This window comes from Heptranchias perlo, unplaced genomic scaffold, assembly GCF_035084215.1.
Source record: "Heptranchias perlo isolate sHepPer1 unplaced genomic scaffold, sHepPer1.hap1 HAP1_SCAFFOLD_487, whole genome shotgun sequence".
In the NCBI taxonomy this organism is placed as follows: domain Eukaryota; kingdom Metazoa; phylum Chordata; class Chondrichthyes; order Hexanchiformes; family Hexanchidae; genus Heptranchias; species Heptranchias perlo.
The window spans coordinates 141,310-158,508 of NW_027139502.1; the positions used below are offsets into that span (position 1 = coordinate 141,310).

Consider the following 17,199-nt stretch of genomic DNA (forward strand, 5'->3'; position numbering starts at 1 on the left):
AGAGAGACCGCACCGTAGTCACTTGGAGGGATAGAGAGAGAGAGAGAGAGACCGCACCGTAGTCACTTGGAGGGATAGAGAGAGAGAGAGAGAGAGAGACCGCACCGTAGTCACTTGGAGGGACAGAGAGAGAGAGAGAGAGACCGCACCGTAGTCACTTGGAGGGATAGAGAGAGAGAGAGAGAGACCGCACCGTAGTCACTTGGAGGGATAGAGAGAGAGAGAGAGAGACCGCACCGCAGTCACTTGGAGGGATAGAGAGAGAGAGAGAGAGAGAGACCGCACCGTAGTCACTTGGAGGGATAGAGAGAGAGAGAGAGAGAGACCGCACCGTAGTCACTTGGAGGGATAGAGAGAGAGAGAGAGAGACCGCACCGTAGTCACTTGGAGGGACAGAGAGAGAGAGAGAGACCGCACCGTAGTCACTTGGAGGGACAGAGAGAGAGAGAGAGAGAGACCGCACCATAGTCACTTGGAGGGACAGAGAGAGAGAGAGAGACCGCACTGTAGTCACTTGGAGGGATAGAGAGAGAGAGAGAGACCGCACCGTAGTCACTTGGAGGGATAGAGAGAGAGAGAGAGAGAGACCGCACCGTAGTCACTTGGAGGGACAGAGAGAGAGAGAGAGAGACCGCACCGTAGTCACTTGGAGGGATAGAGAGAGAGAGAGAGAGAGAGACCGCACCGTAGTCACTTGGAGGGATAGAGAGAGAGAGAGAGAGAGAGACCGCACCGTAGTCACTTGGAGGGACAGAGAGAGAGAGAGAGAGACCGCACCGTAGTCACTTGGAGGGATAGAGAGAGAGAGAGAGAGACCGCACCGTAGTCACTTGGAGGGATAGAGAGAGAGAGAGAGAGACCGCACCGCAGTCACTTGGAGGGATAGAGAGAGAGAGAGAGAGAGAGACCGCACCGTAGTCACTTGGAGGGATAGAGAGAGAGAGAGAGAGAGACCGCACCGTAGTCACTTGGAGGGATAGAGAGAGAGAGAGAGAGACCGCACCGTAGTCACTTGGAGGGACAGAGAGAGAGAGAGAGACCGCACCGTAGTCACTTGGAGGGACAGAGAGAGAGAGAGAGAGAGACCGCACCATAGTCACTTGGAGGGACAGAGAGAGAGAGAGAGACCGCACTGTAGTCACTTGGAGGGATAGAGAGAGAGAGAGAGACCGCACCGTAGTCACTTGGAGGGATAGAGAGAGAGAGAGAGAGAGACCGCACCGTAGTCACTTGGAGGGACAGAGAGAGAGAGAGAGAGACCGCACCGTAGTCACTTGGAGGGACACTCCCGAGGTTTCAAGGAACACTCACTTTTTCTCTTTGTTAAGCATCATCTTTTTGCACTAATTGTGATGTGATTAATAAATCGGTTTTACCTTTAACCGTAATACCAGTACCAGTGGTGATCTTGTTGTTGTCAGGAACCAGTCCTTAGATTGGATCAGATTATAATCCTGAAAATAGTGGTTTAAATTCGACAATTGGCGACCACGAAGGGACTATTTCTGACAACAGCTAAAAACTGGTGGGGGATAGTTACAGAATATAAATTGATTATTTCTCCATTAAAATGCAGAGTGGGGGATAGTTACATTAAACAAATTGATTATTTCTCCATTAAAATGCAGTGAGTGGGGGATAGTTACATAAAATAAATTAATTATTTCACCATTAAAATGCAGTGAGTGGGGGATAGTTACATTAAACAAATTGATTATTTCTCCAGTAAAATGCAGTGAGTGGGGGATAGTTACATAATATAAATTGATTATTTCACCATTAAAATGCAGTGAGTGGGGGATAGTTACATTAAACAAATTGATGATTTCTCCAGTAAAATGCAGTGAGTGGGGGATAGTTACAGAATATGAATTGATTATTTCTCCAGTAAAATGCAGTGAGTGGGGGATAGTTACATAATATAAATTGATTATTTCTCCAGTAAAATGCAGTGAGTGGGGGATAAGAACATAAGAACATAAGAAATTGGAGCAGGAGTAGGCCAATCGGCCCCTCGAGCCTGCTCCGCCATTCAATAAGATCATGGCTGATCTGATCCCAACCACAAATCTAAAGAACACAAGAAGTCGGAGCAGGACCCGGCCACATAGCCCCTGGGCCCTCTCCGCCACCCACAGGGCATTGACCGATCCGAACTCAGCTTCATGTCCAATTTCCTGCCCGCTCCCCATAACCCCTAATTCCCTTTACTTCTAGGAAACTGTCTATTTCTGTTTTAAATTTATCTAATGATGTAGCTTCCACAGCTTCCTGGGGCAGCAAATTCCACAGACCTACCACCCTCTGAGTGAAGAAGTTTCTCCTCATCTCAGTTTTGAAAGAGCAGCCCCTTATTCTAAGATTATGCCCCCTAGTTCTAGTTTCACCCATCTTTGGGAACATCCTTACTGCATCCACCCGATCAAGACCCTTCACAATCTTATATGTTTCAATAAGATCGCCTCTCATTCTTCTGAACTCCAATGAGTAGAGTCCCAATCTACTCAACCTCTCCTCATATGTCCGCCCCCTCATCCCCGGGATTAACCGAGTGAACCTTCTTTGTACTGCCTCGAGAGCAAGTATGTCTTTTCTTAAGTATGGAGACCAAAACTGTATGCAGTATTCCAGGTGCGGTCTCACCAATACCTTATATAACTGCAGCAATACCTCCCTGTTTTTATATTCTATCCCCCTAGCAATAAAAGCCAACATTCCATTGGCTTTCTTGATCACCTGCTGCACCTGCATACCAACTTTTTGATTTTCTTGCACTCGGACCCCCAGATCCTTTTGTACTGCAGTACTTTCCAGTCTCTCGCCATTAAGAAAATAACTTGCTCTCTGATTTTTCCTGCCAAAGTGCATAACCTCACATTTTCCAATATTATATTGCATCTGCCAAATCTCCGCCCACTCACCCAGCCTGTCTATATCCCCTTGCAGGTTTTTTATGTCCTCCTCACTCTCTACTTTCCCTCCCATCTTTGTATCATCTGCAAATTTTGATATGTTGCACTCGGTCCCCTCCTCCAAATCGTTAATATAGATTGTAAAGAGTTGGGGACCCAGCACCGACCCCTGTGGAACACCACTGGTTACTGGTTGCCAGTCCGAAAATGAACCATTTATCCCAACTCTCTGCTTCCTGTTCGATAACCAATCCTCCACCCATGCCAGAATATTACCCCCAATCCCGTGATTTTTTATCTTAAGTAATAATCTTTTATGTGGCACCTTGTCGAATGCCTTCTGGAAGTCTAAATACACTATGTCCACTGGTTCCCCTTTATCCACCCTATACGTTATATCCTCGAAGAACTCAAGCAAATTTGTCAGACATGACTTCCCCTTCATAAAGCCATGCTGACTTGGTCCTATTAAATTATGCTTATCTAAATGTTCCGTTACTGTCTCCTTAATAATAGACTCCAAAATTTTACCCACCACAGATGTTAAGCTAACTGGCCTATAATTTCCAGCCTTCTGCCTACTACCCTTTTTAAATAACGGTGTTACATTAGCAGTTTTCCAATCTGCCGGGACCTCTCCTGAGTCCAGGGAATTTTGGAAAACTATCACCAAAGCATCCACAATCCCTACTGCCACTTCCCTCAAGACCCTAGGATGGAAGCCATCAGGTCCAGGGGATTTATCCGCCTTGAGTCCCATTATTTTACTGAGTACCATCTCCTGAGTGATTTTAATCGTATTTAGCTCCTCCCCCCCGAGAGTCCCCTGTTTGTCCAGTGTTGGGATATTCTTAGTGTCCTCTACTGTAAAGACTGAAACAAAATATTTGTTCAGCATTTTTGCCATCTCCATGTTTCCCACCATTAATTTCCCGGTCTCATCCTCTAAGGGACCTATGTTTGCCTTAGCCACCCTTTTTCTTTTTATATAACTATAGAAACTCTTGCTATCTGTTTTTATATTTTTTGCTGATTTCTTTTCATAATCTAACTTCCCTTTCTTAATCAATCCTTTAGTTACTTTTTGCTGTCTTTTGAAGAATTCCCAATCTTCTATCCTCCCACTAAGTTTGGCTACCTTATATGTCCTTGTTTTTAGTCGGATACTATCCTTGATTTCTTTACTTAGCCACGGGTGGCTGTCATTTCTTTTACACCCTTTTTTCCTCAGTGGAATATATTTATTTTGAAAGTTGTAAAATAACTCCCTAAATGAACACCACTGCTCATGTACCGTCTTACCCTTTAATCTATTTTCCCAGTCCACTTTAATCAATTCCGCTCTCATACCATCATAGTCTCCTTTATTCAAGCTCAGTACGCTTGTTTGAGAATCAACCTTCTCACCCTCTAATTGGATATGGAATTCAACCATGTTGTGGTCGCTCGTTCCAAGGGGATCCTTAACTAGGACATTATTAATTAATCCTGACTCATTACACAGGACCAGGTCCAAGGTTGCCTGCCCCCTTGTAGGATCAGTTACATACTGCTCAAGAAATCCATCCCTGATGCACTCAATGAACTCGTCCTCAAGGCTGCTCTGCCCAATTTGATTTGTCCAGTTAATATGATAATTAAAATCCCCCATAATTATGGCTGTTCCCTTATTACATGCCCCGACTATCTCCTGATTAATACTTCTTCCAGCAGAGTTGCAACTATTAGGAGGCCTATATACTACGCCCACTAATGTTTTTTTTCCCTTATTATTCCTTATCTCCACCCAAACTGTTTCATTATCTTGATGCTTTGTCCCAATATCATTTCTCTGTATTACAGTGATTCCTTCCTTTATTAACATAGCCACCCCACCTCCCCTTCCTTCCTGCCTGTCCTTCCTGATTGTTAAATACCCTGGCATATTTAATTCCCAGTCGTTGTCACCCTGCAGCCATGTTTCTGTAATGGCCACAAGATCATACCCATACGTAGTTATTTGTGCCGTTAACTCGTCCATTTTATTACGAATGCTACGTGCATTCAGATAAAGAACTTTCAAATCTGTTTTGTGACGCTTAGTTCCTGCTTTTTCCTTTTTTAACACTTTACCTATTACTCCATACCTTCTGTCCCTTCCTGTTACGCTTTCCTCTCTCTCCCTGCTCAGGTTCCCAACCCCCTGCCACTTTAGTTTAAACCCTCCCCAACAGCACTAGCAAACACTCCTCCTAGGACAGCGGTCCTAGGAGGAGTAAAATGCAGTGAGTGGAGGATAGTTACATAATATAAATTTATTATTTCTCCAGTAAAATGCAGTGAGTGGAGGATAGTTACATAATATAAATTGATTATTTCTCCAGTAAAATGCAGTGAGTGGGGGATAGTTACATAATATAAATTGATTATTTCTCCAGTAAAATGCAGTGAGTGGGGGATAGTTACATAATATAAATTGATTATTTCTCCAGTAAAATGCAGTGAGTGGAGGATAGTTACATAATATAAATTGATTATTTCTCCAGTAAAATGCAGAGTGGAGGATAGTTACATAATATAAATTGATTATTTCTCCAGTAAAATGCAGTGAGTGGAGTGCACACGCACCACGGGTGGCCTCATAAAATGAGGACAATCAGTTCTTCTGTCCTTGGTTCGAGTTTTCTGTAATCTGGGGATTTAGTTCAGTGGCAGAGCGCATGTTTTGCTTGTGTTGAGGTTCTCGGTTCAACTCCCAGCCTCTCTTCATGTAATTTTTCACCAGAATTACACACAGAAAGTTGAATGACACTTTTTGAGCGCAGCGAGTTTCAACTTCTGAGGCTCCACAAGCATTAAATTGTCCCGGAGCGGGACTTCATCTCTCGGTCCCCTCAACAGCTCAACTCAAAGCAGCCGCCGACTGAGGGGAATGTGTGACGGTGCAATATCGAGCGAGCAGTCCCAGCTCTTGTTCCTGTTTGACGCTCTGTCATTCTTCCATCTCACTTTATGATTCAGAGGTTGGATTTCAGCCTTGTCACTGACCATTAGCGATTGGGTTTTTTTTATTTCCGCAGACTTTTTTTTTGGAAAGTTCAAAGTAAAGAGGAGCAGAAACCCCGTGATCTGAAGCAGAGGGTGAACATTGTGAACACGCGGGACCGCTGGGCATCTCGATGTCCTGGAGAGACGGAGCAGAAAGCTCACGGCTTCACTTCTAAAGTGTTTGCTTGTTTATTTCTCAGGTACCTTTTGCCCTGTGGGGATGTTGCTCAGTGGAAGAGCGCATGCTTTGCATGTATGAGGTCCCGGGTTCAATCCCCGGCATCTCCAAACAAGTTACATTTCACATTTTGGATTCAACTGTGAGAATATCATCTGAGACTCGCCTCACATTTCCACACAAGGAGAGACAAGAGTTTCTTCACCTCGCGAAAAACCGAACGCTCCGCACAGAATATAATTCAATGGGAGAGCGCCCACGGTGTTTCAATGGCTCCCATCTCATGGTTGATCAGCTTGCCCAGTGATCGATTATTTCCAGTTTCACAGATTGGGGGGAAGCAGCGGATCGGCGTTCCGACCACAAAGAGGGAAGAATAGTCTGGATGTTGGGAACTTCTTCTTTTCCCAGAGAGGAGTGAGCATCTGGAATGCATTCCCGGCTGGTGCGGTGGGTGCTGACTCTCTCTGGTGCGGTGGGCGCTGACCCTCTCTGGTGCGGTGGGTGCTGACTCTCTCTGGTGCGGTGGGTGCTGACTCTCTCTGGTGCGGTGGGTGCCGACCCTCTCTGGTGCGGTGGGTGCCGACCCTCTCTGGTGCGGTGGGCGCTGACTCTCTCCGGTGCGGTGAGTGCTGACTCTCTCTGGTGCGGTGGGTGCTGACTCTCTCCTGTGCGGTGAGTGCTGACTCTCTCTGGTGCGGTGGGCGCTGACCCTCTCTGGTGCGGTGGGTGCCGACTCTCTCTGGTGCGGTGGGCGCTGACCCTCTCTGGTGCGGTGGGCGCTGACTCTCTCCGGTGCGGTGAGTGCTGACTCTCTCCGGTGCGGTGAGTGCTGACTCTCTCCGGTGCGGTGGGTGCTGACTCTCTCTGGTGCGGTGGGTGCTGACTCTCTCTGGTGCGGTGGGTGCTGACTCTGACTCTCTCTGGTGCGGTAAGTGCTGACTCTCTCTGGTGCGGTAAGTGCTGACTCTCTCTGGTGCGGTGGGTGCTGACTCTCTCTGGTGCGGTGGGTGCTGACTCTCTCTGGTGCGGTGGGTGCTGACTCTGACTCTCTCTGGTGCGGTGGGTGCTGACTCTGACTCTCTCTGGTGCGGTGGGTGCTGACTCTGACTCTCTCTGGTGCGGTGGGTGCTGACTCTGACTCTCTCTGGTGCGGTGGGTGCTGACTCTGACTCTCTCTGGTGCGGTGGGTGCTGACTCTGACTCTCTCTGGTGCGGTGGGTGCTGACTCCCTCTCCGCCTTCTCGAGGGATCTGGACCGGTTCTTGACTGGGGCAGAGATCGCATCATATCGAAGGTGAGTGGTTTTTTTCTGGATTTTTTTCTGCTTTGTGACCGCTCCCAGGAGATTCCATGTTCCCGGTGGGTGGGGCTGGTGGTGTGTGTAGGAAGTGTCCAGTCACGATGCTCCAGGCATGTGGGGCAGGATTGATGAACGAGCTGGTCTTTTCCTGCCCGTCATGTCCGTCTGTAACCCCAGCTCGTCAAGGTGTTTTTAGTGAAGTGATCTTTAAACACAAAACCCTCACCTGGGACAAGTCCTGCGTCCGTCTGTAGTGAAATGAGACTCAATGCTGTCTGGGCCTCACCTTGTCCTCCTCCTTTTATATTATTATATTGTCCGCACACGGTGATATGTTTGGTTAAGATGAAAACACAAATTATCCGCTCTGGGCTCCACCAGTCTCTCTGTGTTTCTCTCTCCTCCTAAACTGACTGACTGTCAGATAATAGTAACTGGTGTCCTCTCCATCCCGTTCTCAACACCCAGACACGACTACTTACTGAATAAATTCAACTCTCACAGACAGTCCAGTGTCAGACAGTTACAGACGGTTTCTCTCCACCTTTCCTGACAGGACTGGCGAATGATGAATGCCCCGTCAGACCGGTTGATATGCAGTAAAAGGGACAGTGACCGTCTCACCAATAGCACCGGAGGTCTGTTCACAGACACAGAATCAGTCTTTCCCTTTCTATCAGTGTCTATATTACGCTCAGTAACAGTATCCCGCCTCCTTGTACAGCACTGGGGAGACAGACAGACAGACAGAGAGAGACACACAGACAAACAGACACAGTATCAGTCTCACACTTCCCATCGGTGTGTCCGTTTCACACTCAGTAACAATATTCCACCTTCATGTACAGCGCTAGAGAGAGATAAAAACAGACAGGCACAGTATCAGAATTACACTTCCTATCAGTGTCTCTGTATCACTCTCAGTAACAGTCTCCCACCTTCATGAGCTGTTCAAAAGAGAGAGAGAAACTGACCTATAATGTCCTGTTTTCACCCAGTAACAAATTGGAAAATATTCCTTTCCAATTTCTATTCCAAGGTGGAGTGACAGAAGATGCAGTCTCATCTCTCACTGATATTATTTCAGAGACAGACACATTATTAATCCCACTCTCAGGGACAGTGTCACACATTTAACCCTCTCTTGCATGTTGTCCCCTCTGCAATCTTGCAGCTCAGGGCCGTTCTGTATTACTCTCAGTGACCGAGAGTTTCACTCCGATTGAAATAAACTGGGACTGTTGCTGCCTGATATTAATCCTACACGGTCCCAGCAAATACACCGACTCCCACTTTCCTCCCCCGTTTCTCCAGGATTGGTTTGAGGAATCCTCCCTCCAGTTTCGGAGTCAAACGTTACTTTATCAGTAAGGGAGCCAAGAATGAACAGAACCCATTGGCTCATTCCACAGCCGCTCACTTTATCTCTGAAAGACTCTTTACCATCAAAAGAGCCCGAGAGAAACAGCAGGGATGGAAACCTCGAGTTTAATAGTTGGAGATTGTAAAGTCAGTCTGGATTCCAGCGTTAGGCACTGGTGGAATCCCATCTGTTTCCCATTCTGGTGCCTGTTCCTGCACTGCCTGTGGAGCCCATTCCCTCTGACCTTTCCCCCAGACCCACTTCCTTTGCTCAGACAGGCGGGAATGGAGAGATCACGGCCCCCGGGGGAAGGGAGCAAAGAGCAGCCTCGTTACAGCAGCTCATCGCTCCGGGACCGTGTCCGCAGATGGGCTCAGAGATCGGCATTGAGTCCGGGGGAAGGGCAGGGGGAGTCCGGGGGCTGTTTGTAAGAGGCGGAGTGGATCAGGAACTGGTCCCGGAACATGGAGTGAGAGGGGGGGAAGGGAGAGGTCATTCTCGGGCTGGGTGTGGACAGGGTGTGTCCAGGGGAAGGGAGAGAGGATGGGAAGAACCTGCTATTAAACCATTGCTGCTTTCACTCCCCAAACCAGGAGTGAATGGTCCTGGTTTAGTTCCAGTCTCACCCTGTTTATTGTTATTGGACAGTGAAGAGTGGAAACAGAGCCGGATGTGGGGAGTTATACAAAGAGCATCTATTGCAGGCATCAGGTGAGAAGTGTGAAGGACACAATTTAAACAGCGGCTGTTTGGTTTCGGTTGAACGGTTAGTCCCATGGGAGAGGGGATTAGAAACCTGACCTGGACAAAGGTCCCTGCCCCATCGGGTAGTCCCATTCATGGATCAGTGCAGGGGTTGGGTTGTGTCTGGATGTCACTAAATTGTTGTAAAATAGCCCAACACACCTGGTGTGCAGAAGCTGAGTGCTGCAGTGGAGTCAGACACTGACACTGTTTGTATCACTGGTTTTCATTTGTGGATATTCAAAATGATCATTAGCAGAGATATTAAACTGATCTCTATTCTATTTTCAACCTCACCGTTTCTTGGGTTACAAGAGATCATTTTCTTTCCACAGGCGAATCCTTGAATGATCCAGAATGAATGTGATGTTTCCTCCACCCGAGGCACAAGGAGGAGTGCAGCCAGCTCCTTCTCACACACAGGAGGTACATTATCACCCACAGAGCACAGAGACACAGACAGGTCATCAGTTCCACAGTCTCAGACAGTAGAAGTAGTCAGTCCCACACTGATCCCAAGTTCCAGAGACACACTTTCAATCCAACATTCAAACAGAGCGGGTGAGGCAGACACTGTTCCATTTGCCCCGAACTCAGTCCCGCTGACAGGCAGATACAAAAATCCCAGTCCAAAATCACACTCTCAGATTGAAAGGCACTGTGTCAATCTCACAATCGGGCAACACAGCTACGAATTAAATACCAGAGAGAAATCACACATGGTATCCGATTGAAAGGGACAGAATGAATCCCAATAATGTACCTGAGATTCCAATTGAATACTATCCCAGAACTCTCACACACATGACTTTAATACATGAAATATCCATTCGAAAAGTGAACCATTTGCTACAAATTGCAAACAAATCCAAACCTCACATACAGTATCGATTGAGAAATACTGAAATATAGTAAACCTGAGAAACAAATTAGATACCTGTTCAGAATGCACTCGTAGAATGAAATTTAAAGATAGAGTATCAATTCTATTAGTGCAGACTGAGATACACATTATATACCAGTCCAAAAATCTCATACAATATTAGACTGAAAGATACAGTATCAATTCCATTTCTACAGACTGATCTACACATTACAAACCAATTCAAAAATGTCACCTTATCAGTTTGAAAGATTCATTATCATCCACAATATTACTCACAGAGATACAGATTTAATCGTGGTCCAAAAAGCACACAAATTATCTGATTAAAACCTCCAACATTAAATCCTAAAGTTCGTCCATATTTACAAATTAAATAAGGAGTAAAACTCTTCAAACATTAAGATATTAAAGCTGAAGTATTGAACGCAATAATGTAATCTGAGAGAATAATTATGTACAGATACAGAATGAAACTCACATTCAGATACAGTACCAAAGACACACAGACACAGAATGAATCCAACACTCTCATCAAGTACCAGGGACTGATAGGTACAGTATGAATCCCACACTAACATGCAGTATGAGTAACTGCATATTTAGGATGAATTCAACTCCCACATACAGTACTGGGGACTGTATATAAAGAATGAGTCCCACACTCACATGGAGAAACAGAGACTGACAGATACCGAAAGAATCCCACACTAACACACAGTATGAGAGACTGCCGATAAAGAATGAATCACAAACTCTCACACACACTGCTGACAAGACAGAGAATGAATCTCACACTCACACACAGTATCAGTGAGTGACAGACACAGAATGAATCCCACACTCACACACAGTACCAGAGACTGACAGATACAGAATGAATCCCACACTCACACACAGTACCAGAGACTGAGAGATACAGAATGAATCCCACTAAACTATCAGGGAATAAGCACAGACCAGGGATCAGGGCCTTTACCCAGTAAACTATCAGAGAATCAGCACAGACCAGGGATCAGGGCCTTTACCCAGTAAACCATCAGAGAATCAGCACAGACCAGGGATCAGGGCCTTTCACCTGTCGGAGAGAACATTGTATCACAGATCGCTTGTGATAAACCTACACATTCTGATTTACAGCCGTGCAGAACAGATGTTTGTAGCTGCGATGGCCGAGTGGTTAAGGCGTTGGACTCGGAATCCCCTGGGGATTTCCTGCGTACGTTCGAATCCTCCTCGCAGCGCGACTTCTTCAACTTATGTTTACTGCTCAAATAACGATGAACTGGAGTTGACGAACCGCATTCCCTCTCTCAGAGAGACTCTCCAGCGCGGCTCATGCTTTTAATTCGGAGCCCAATGGTCTCTTGCAAAATTGCAAGACACGTGAAGGAATCTCTCCCAAGCTCCATCTTAAATTCTGCCCGTTCGCAGAACTTGACATTGATCCTATTTCTTCCTATACTTTGATCCCACCTTGTCTCTGTCTCTTGACTCTCTGTGTTTTTCCCTCATGGACTTCTCAGGCTTCGTTGAACGGCCACGGATGATCGAACCTGGAACACCGGCAGTGAAGGGTAAAGATGGAAAGACTGAGACGGGGGGAGTGGCGAGAGGGTGGATTTGGAATTCCTGAGCGACCGCACTGCGCATTTTCCAGATCTGCTTGGAGCACCAATCCCTTCAATTCATCACTTACAGGGACAATTCGATTCGCGGTTTCTTTTCCCTGAGCTTGGCGAGATCTTAAAAATTGAAAGCGACCAATATCAAAGCGAACCTCGTCACCGACATGATCACAGATACAGAGCGGCCACACTCTGCTTCAGTGAGGGGAAAACCCAGAGCGGTTTCAAGGTTGAATGTAATTGGAAGCAAAGCTCGTTCAATGAAAGTGCAGGTCATTGAGGTGCCTTTAAACTCCTGATTGTTTGAACTGAATTTCTTTCAAAAGCGCTTGAGATTCAGGTGGAGTGATTTGGGGACTCCTTTTCACTCTTCGCAAAACTTTGAACCGCAGATCAAGATCAAAAGTCCAGGGCTAAATTAGGGTTTCTCCAGGGTATGAAACATCGAATCAAGAATTATACCCCGACCTCAACGAGCCCAGAAACAAGAACGTGTCACGGACACATTCTCTGAGAGGGCTGTCTGTGTGATGAAAAGGCATTTTTGAAAAGACCTCCTGATCAGTTCCGTGTTGGATCCTGACCAAAACACAGCACTGTGTGCTTCTCAAATTCACTAAACACCACGAATTACACAAAGGCACCGCTGGGAGTTGAACCCAGGATCTCCTGTTTACTAGACAGGTGCTTTAACCAACTAAGCCACGGTGCCAATTCATGGTACTGTCTCTCACCTCCTCTCATTAATATCTATCAGCTACACGTCACATTCTGTTGTGGGTTCAGACTGTTTTATCTTTGTCCATTTTGCTTGCCCGTTTCCCTGTGAATCCTGATACTGACTGCGTTTCAAGCTGTGTTTATCTTTCTGTGTCCATCAGTGCTTTAATACACGAATGAATATTTGTGCTTGTGTTTGTTACTTTAAATAAATTAGGGATGGACAATTCTCGCTCTGACACTGAAGAACTAATTGAACAAATTTCACAGTGAAGAGTTGTTTATTGTGGTGCTGAAACTAAAAAAAATCGTAAAAGGTGCAAAGAGGGAAAACGAGAAAAACTTGTGAGTGAAATTAAGGACAACTTTTAAGGTTTTTACACGTATATTAAGAGAAAGAAGGGTGACTAAGAGTAATGTGGGCCCCTTAAAGACAGATGGAGGTGATATTGTAATTGAAAATCAGGAAATGGCAGACTTGCTAAATACTCACAGAGAAGCATGAGGATAATAAACCAGAGACACGAGGAAAACTGAAAATAAATCAAGGGGATTCAGTGTAAGTAAAATAATGGTAATGGAGAAAATAATTAGACTAAAGATAGACAAATCTCCAGGGCCTGATGTTTACCATCCCAGGGGACGAAGGGGAATAGGTGAGGAAATTGGACATGCTTTAGTCATGATCGTTCAAATCTCTCTTGATTCAGGAATTGTTCCATGGATTGAAAAAATTCAAATGTCATTCCATTAATTAGGAAGGGTAGGAGAGATAAAACAGGAAATTATAGACCGATTCGTCTGTCGTCTGTTGTGGGGAAGTTACCAGAATCTGTTATTAGGGAAAGAATGACTGAGCACTTGGATAAACATGAATTGATCAGAGAGAGCCAGCATGGATTTGTAAAGTGTAAGTCAAGTCTAACGAAAATAGTTGAACTTTTTGAAGATGTAACGAACGTGGTAAATAATGGAGTGTCTATGGGGGTTATGTGTGTATTGACTTCCAGAGGCATTCGTTAAGGTTTAACATCAGAGACTGTTCTCATTTCTGTTGACATGTGGAATTCAAAGCAACCCATTGACATGGGGAGGGAGTTGGTTTGGAGGTAGGAGACAGAGAGTAGGGTTAATGGGTATGTACTCAAATTGACAGGATGTGATTAGTGGTGTCCCCCAGGGATCTGTATAAATGAGGCAGATAAAGGAATAGAGAGCGGTATATCCAGGTTTGTTGATGACACCAAGTTAGGAGGCACAGTGAGTAGTGCAGATGGGAGCATAAAGTTGTAAAAGGAAATTGATAGATTCAGTGAGTTGGTAAAACTGTGTCAGATGGAGTTTACATGGAATTACATAGAATGTACATCACAGAAACAGGCAATTCGGCCCAACCAGACTATACCGGTGTTTATGCTGCAGACGAGCCTCCTCCAACCCCTCTTCATCGAACTCGATGAGCAAACACGAATATTCCTTTCTCCTCCATGTGTTTATCTCACTTCACCGTAAATGCATCTATGCGATTCGCCTTAACTACTCCTTGTGGGAGCGAGCTGCACATTCTAACGCCTCTCTGGATAAATATGTTTCTCTTGAATGCCAGATTGGATTTATTGATGACTATTATATTCATGGCCCTAAGTTCTGACGTCCCCACTCCCAAAAGTACAAACACCTTATCTACATCTGACCGATCAAACCCTTGCATAATCTTAAAGTCCTGTATCAGGTCACCCTCAGCCTTCTCTTTTCTCGACAAAAGAGCCCCAGACTGTTCAAAGTTTCAATCTGGGGAAGTGTGAGACCATCCACTTTGGCCCTAAGCAAGATAAATCAGAGTATTTTCGAAATGGTGAGAAGCCAGGAACTGTGGGTGAGCAGAGATACTTCGGGAAATCATGACGAGTTGGCAGACAGGTGCAAAAAATAATTAAAATGGCTAATGGAATGTCGGCCTTTATCTCAAGGGAACTGGAATTCAAAAGGGTGGAAGTTATGTTAGAATTCTATAAACTCTGCTAAGGCCACATTTAGAGTACGGCATTCAGTCCTGGGCACCAGACCTCAGGAAGGATATATTGGCCTTGCGGGAGGTGCAGCGCAGAAAGACCAGAATGATACCGGGGCTAAAATGGTTACATTGTGAGGGCAAGTTGTGTGGACAAGGTTTGTATTTCCTCGTGTATAGAGGATTAAGTGGTGATGTAATTCAGGTGTTGAAGGTGATTCAATGATCCAATGGTGGGTGTGTGAGTTGGTGCTGAATCGGTCCCCTTCAGTGAAGAGAGGGTCAGCGGGCGCCTGACAGACACGGCTCGGAACGGGACTCGCTTCTCTCCGGCGGCAGCGGCTGGTTTAGAGAGATCTCTCTGTCTGCTGCTGTTACTCCGCCTCCCGCACTCTGGGAGAACCGCGGAGGTCGGTCCTCATTTTTCTCTTATGGATCCAGCTCCATCCGTTTACTGTTGACGGGAGTGCGTCTGATACCAAGTCAGTCAGAAGCGGGTGCAAATCACAACATAGGCACAGGCCCAAGGACTGGGGACTGGTTTGATATTGGGTCCTTTTTAAGGGACCGGCTGTAGAATGTTTGTATAATAATAATGATCAGAATTAACTTTGATACAATGAAGTTTTCTTCAGTTATTTCCCATTTCCACCCTCACCAGTTTTATACAGTAACAGGTAACAATGTTTGAGGGATGTGATGTCCAGTGTTGGTGGAATCAGTGTAATTTAACTTGATACATTGAAGAATCTCTTGTCTATCCCAGGCTCTTACCTGAGGTTTCGACCCTCACCGAGTTTAAAATTGGTCACTCACTGATATAAATAAACCAGTAACAATCCCGAATCCTCAGCGGGGATATTTGTTCCGATACTTAATGACGGTCCCAATTTCCACTGAAATTCTCAATCAGCAAATCCCAGAGGCTGTTTCGGGTTTGACAAACTGTGAAACAGATTGTTTTAAAAGCCGGAAAGAGGGAAAAACTGGTGGTGGATATGAAGTGTTATACATTATCTCTTTCTGTTTCAGATTTACAATTTCTCTTTGTGTGTTACTGACAGGAGAGGCTATAACGGAGCCCAGTGACTGGGTAACGAGCTGCACTGAGTCATTGGCCTGTGTTACAGACCGGCTCGTTGGACCTGCTCATTTCATGAACTCGCTGGTGTCTCAGCACGTGTGATGACTGAGTGAATCCCTTCCCACACACGGAGCAGGTGAACAGTCTCTCAACCAATGGGCATGCGTTGATGTGTCAGCAGTTCATTTCTGCTTCTAAAGCTCTTCTCACAGTCACTGCATTAAAAGGTCACTCAATAGTGTCAACAAGTTAATGTTTCAGAAGGTGGGATGATCGAGTGAATCTCTTCCCACACACGGAGCAGGTGAACAGTCTCTCCCCACTGTGAGTGCGTCGATGTCTCAGCAGTTCGTTTCTGATTTTAAATCTCTTCCCACAGTCAGAACATTTAAAGGTCTCTCAGTGTGAACTCGCTGGTGTTTCAGCAGGTTGGATGACCGAGTGAATCCCTTCCCACACACGGAGCAGGTGAACGGCCTCTCCCCAGTGTGAACTCGCTGGTGTCTCAGCAGGATGGATGACTGAGTGAATCTCTTCCCACACACGGAGCAGGTGAACGGCCTCTCCCCAGTGTGAGTGCGTTGGTGTCTCAGCAGTTCAATTTTGCTGTTAAACCTCTTCTCACAGTCAGAACATTTAAAAGGTCTCTCATTCGTGTGAACTCGCTGGTGTGTCAGGAGGTGAGATGACCGAGTGAATCCCTTCCCACACACAGAGCAGATGAACGGTCTCTCCCCAGTGTGAGTGCGTTGGTGTGTCAGCAGTTCAATTTTGCTTTTAAACCTCTTCTCACAGTCAGAACATTTAAAAGGCCTCTCCCCAGTGTGAACTCGCTGGTGTGTCAGGAGGAGGGATGACCGAGTGAATCCCTTCCCACACACGGAGCAGGTGAACGGGCTCTCCCCAGTGTGAACTTGCTGGTGTGTCAACAGGGTGGATGACTGAGTGAATCCCTTCCCACACTCGGAGCAGGTGAACGGTCTCTCCCCAGTGTGGGTACATTGGTGTGTCTGCAGATTCCTTTTGCATTTAAACCTTTTCTCACAGTCAGAACATTTAAAAGGTCTCTCCCCAGTGTGAACTCGCTGGTGTGTCAACAGGGTGGATGATTGAGTGAATCCCTTCCCACACACAGAGCAGGTGAACGGCCTCTCCGCAGCGTGAGTGCGTTGGTGTGACATCAGATTACTTTTGCTTTTAAACCTCTTCTCACAGTCAGAACATTTAAAAGGTCTCTCATCAGAGTGAGCTCGCTGGTGTGTCAGGAGGTGGGATGACCGAGTGAATCCCTTCCCACACACGGAGCAGGAGAACGGCCTCTCCCCAGTGTGACGGCGTCGATGAAT

The 17,199-nt window shown here is 46.0% G+C and overlaps 1 protein-coding gene and 3 non-coding genes across 4 annotated transcripts in view; 3 read left to right on the forward strand and 1 right to left on the reverse strand.

The window, feature by feature from the left end:
• LOC137313831 (zinc finger protein 79-like) overlaps positions 1-17,199 on the forward strand; it is a 172,404-nt gene that overhangs the window by 140,207 nt on the left and 14,998 nt on the right. The window lies entirely within an intron of this gene.
• Positions 6,156-6,227, forward strand: trnaa-ugc (transfer RNA alanine (anticodon UGC)). The gene has a single exon. It is a non-coding gene; the product is annotated as a tRNA-Ala (tRNA).
• Positions 11,573-11,654, forward strand: trnap-cgg (transfer RNA proline (anticodon CGG)). The gene has a single exon. It is a non-coding gene; the product is annotated as a tRNA-Pro (tRNA).
• Positions 12,677-12,750, reverse strand: trnat-agu (transfer RNA threonine (anticodon AGU)). Its single transcript has one exon. It is a non-coding gene; the product is annotated as a tRNA-Thr (tRNA).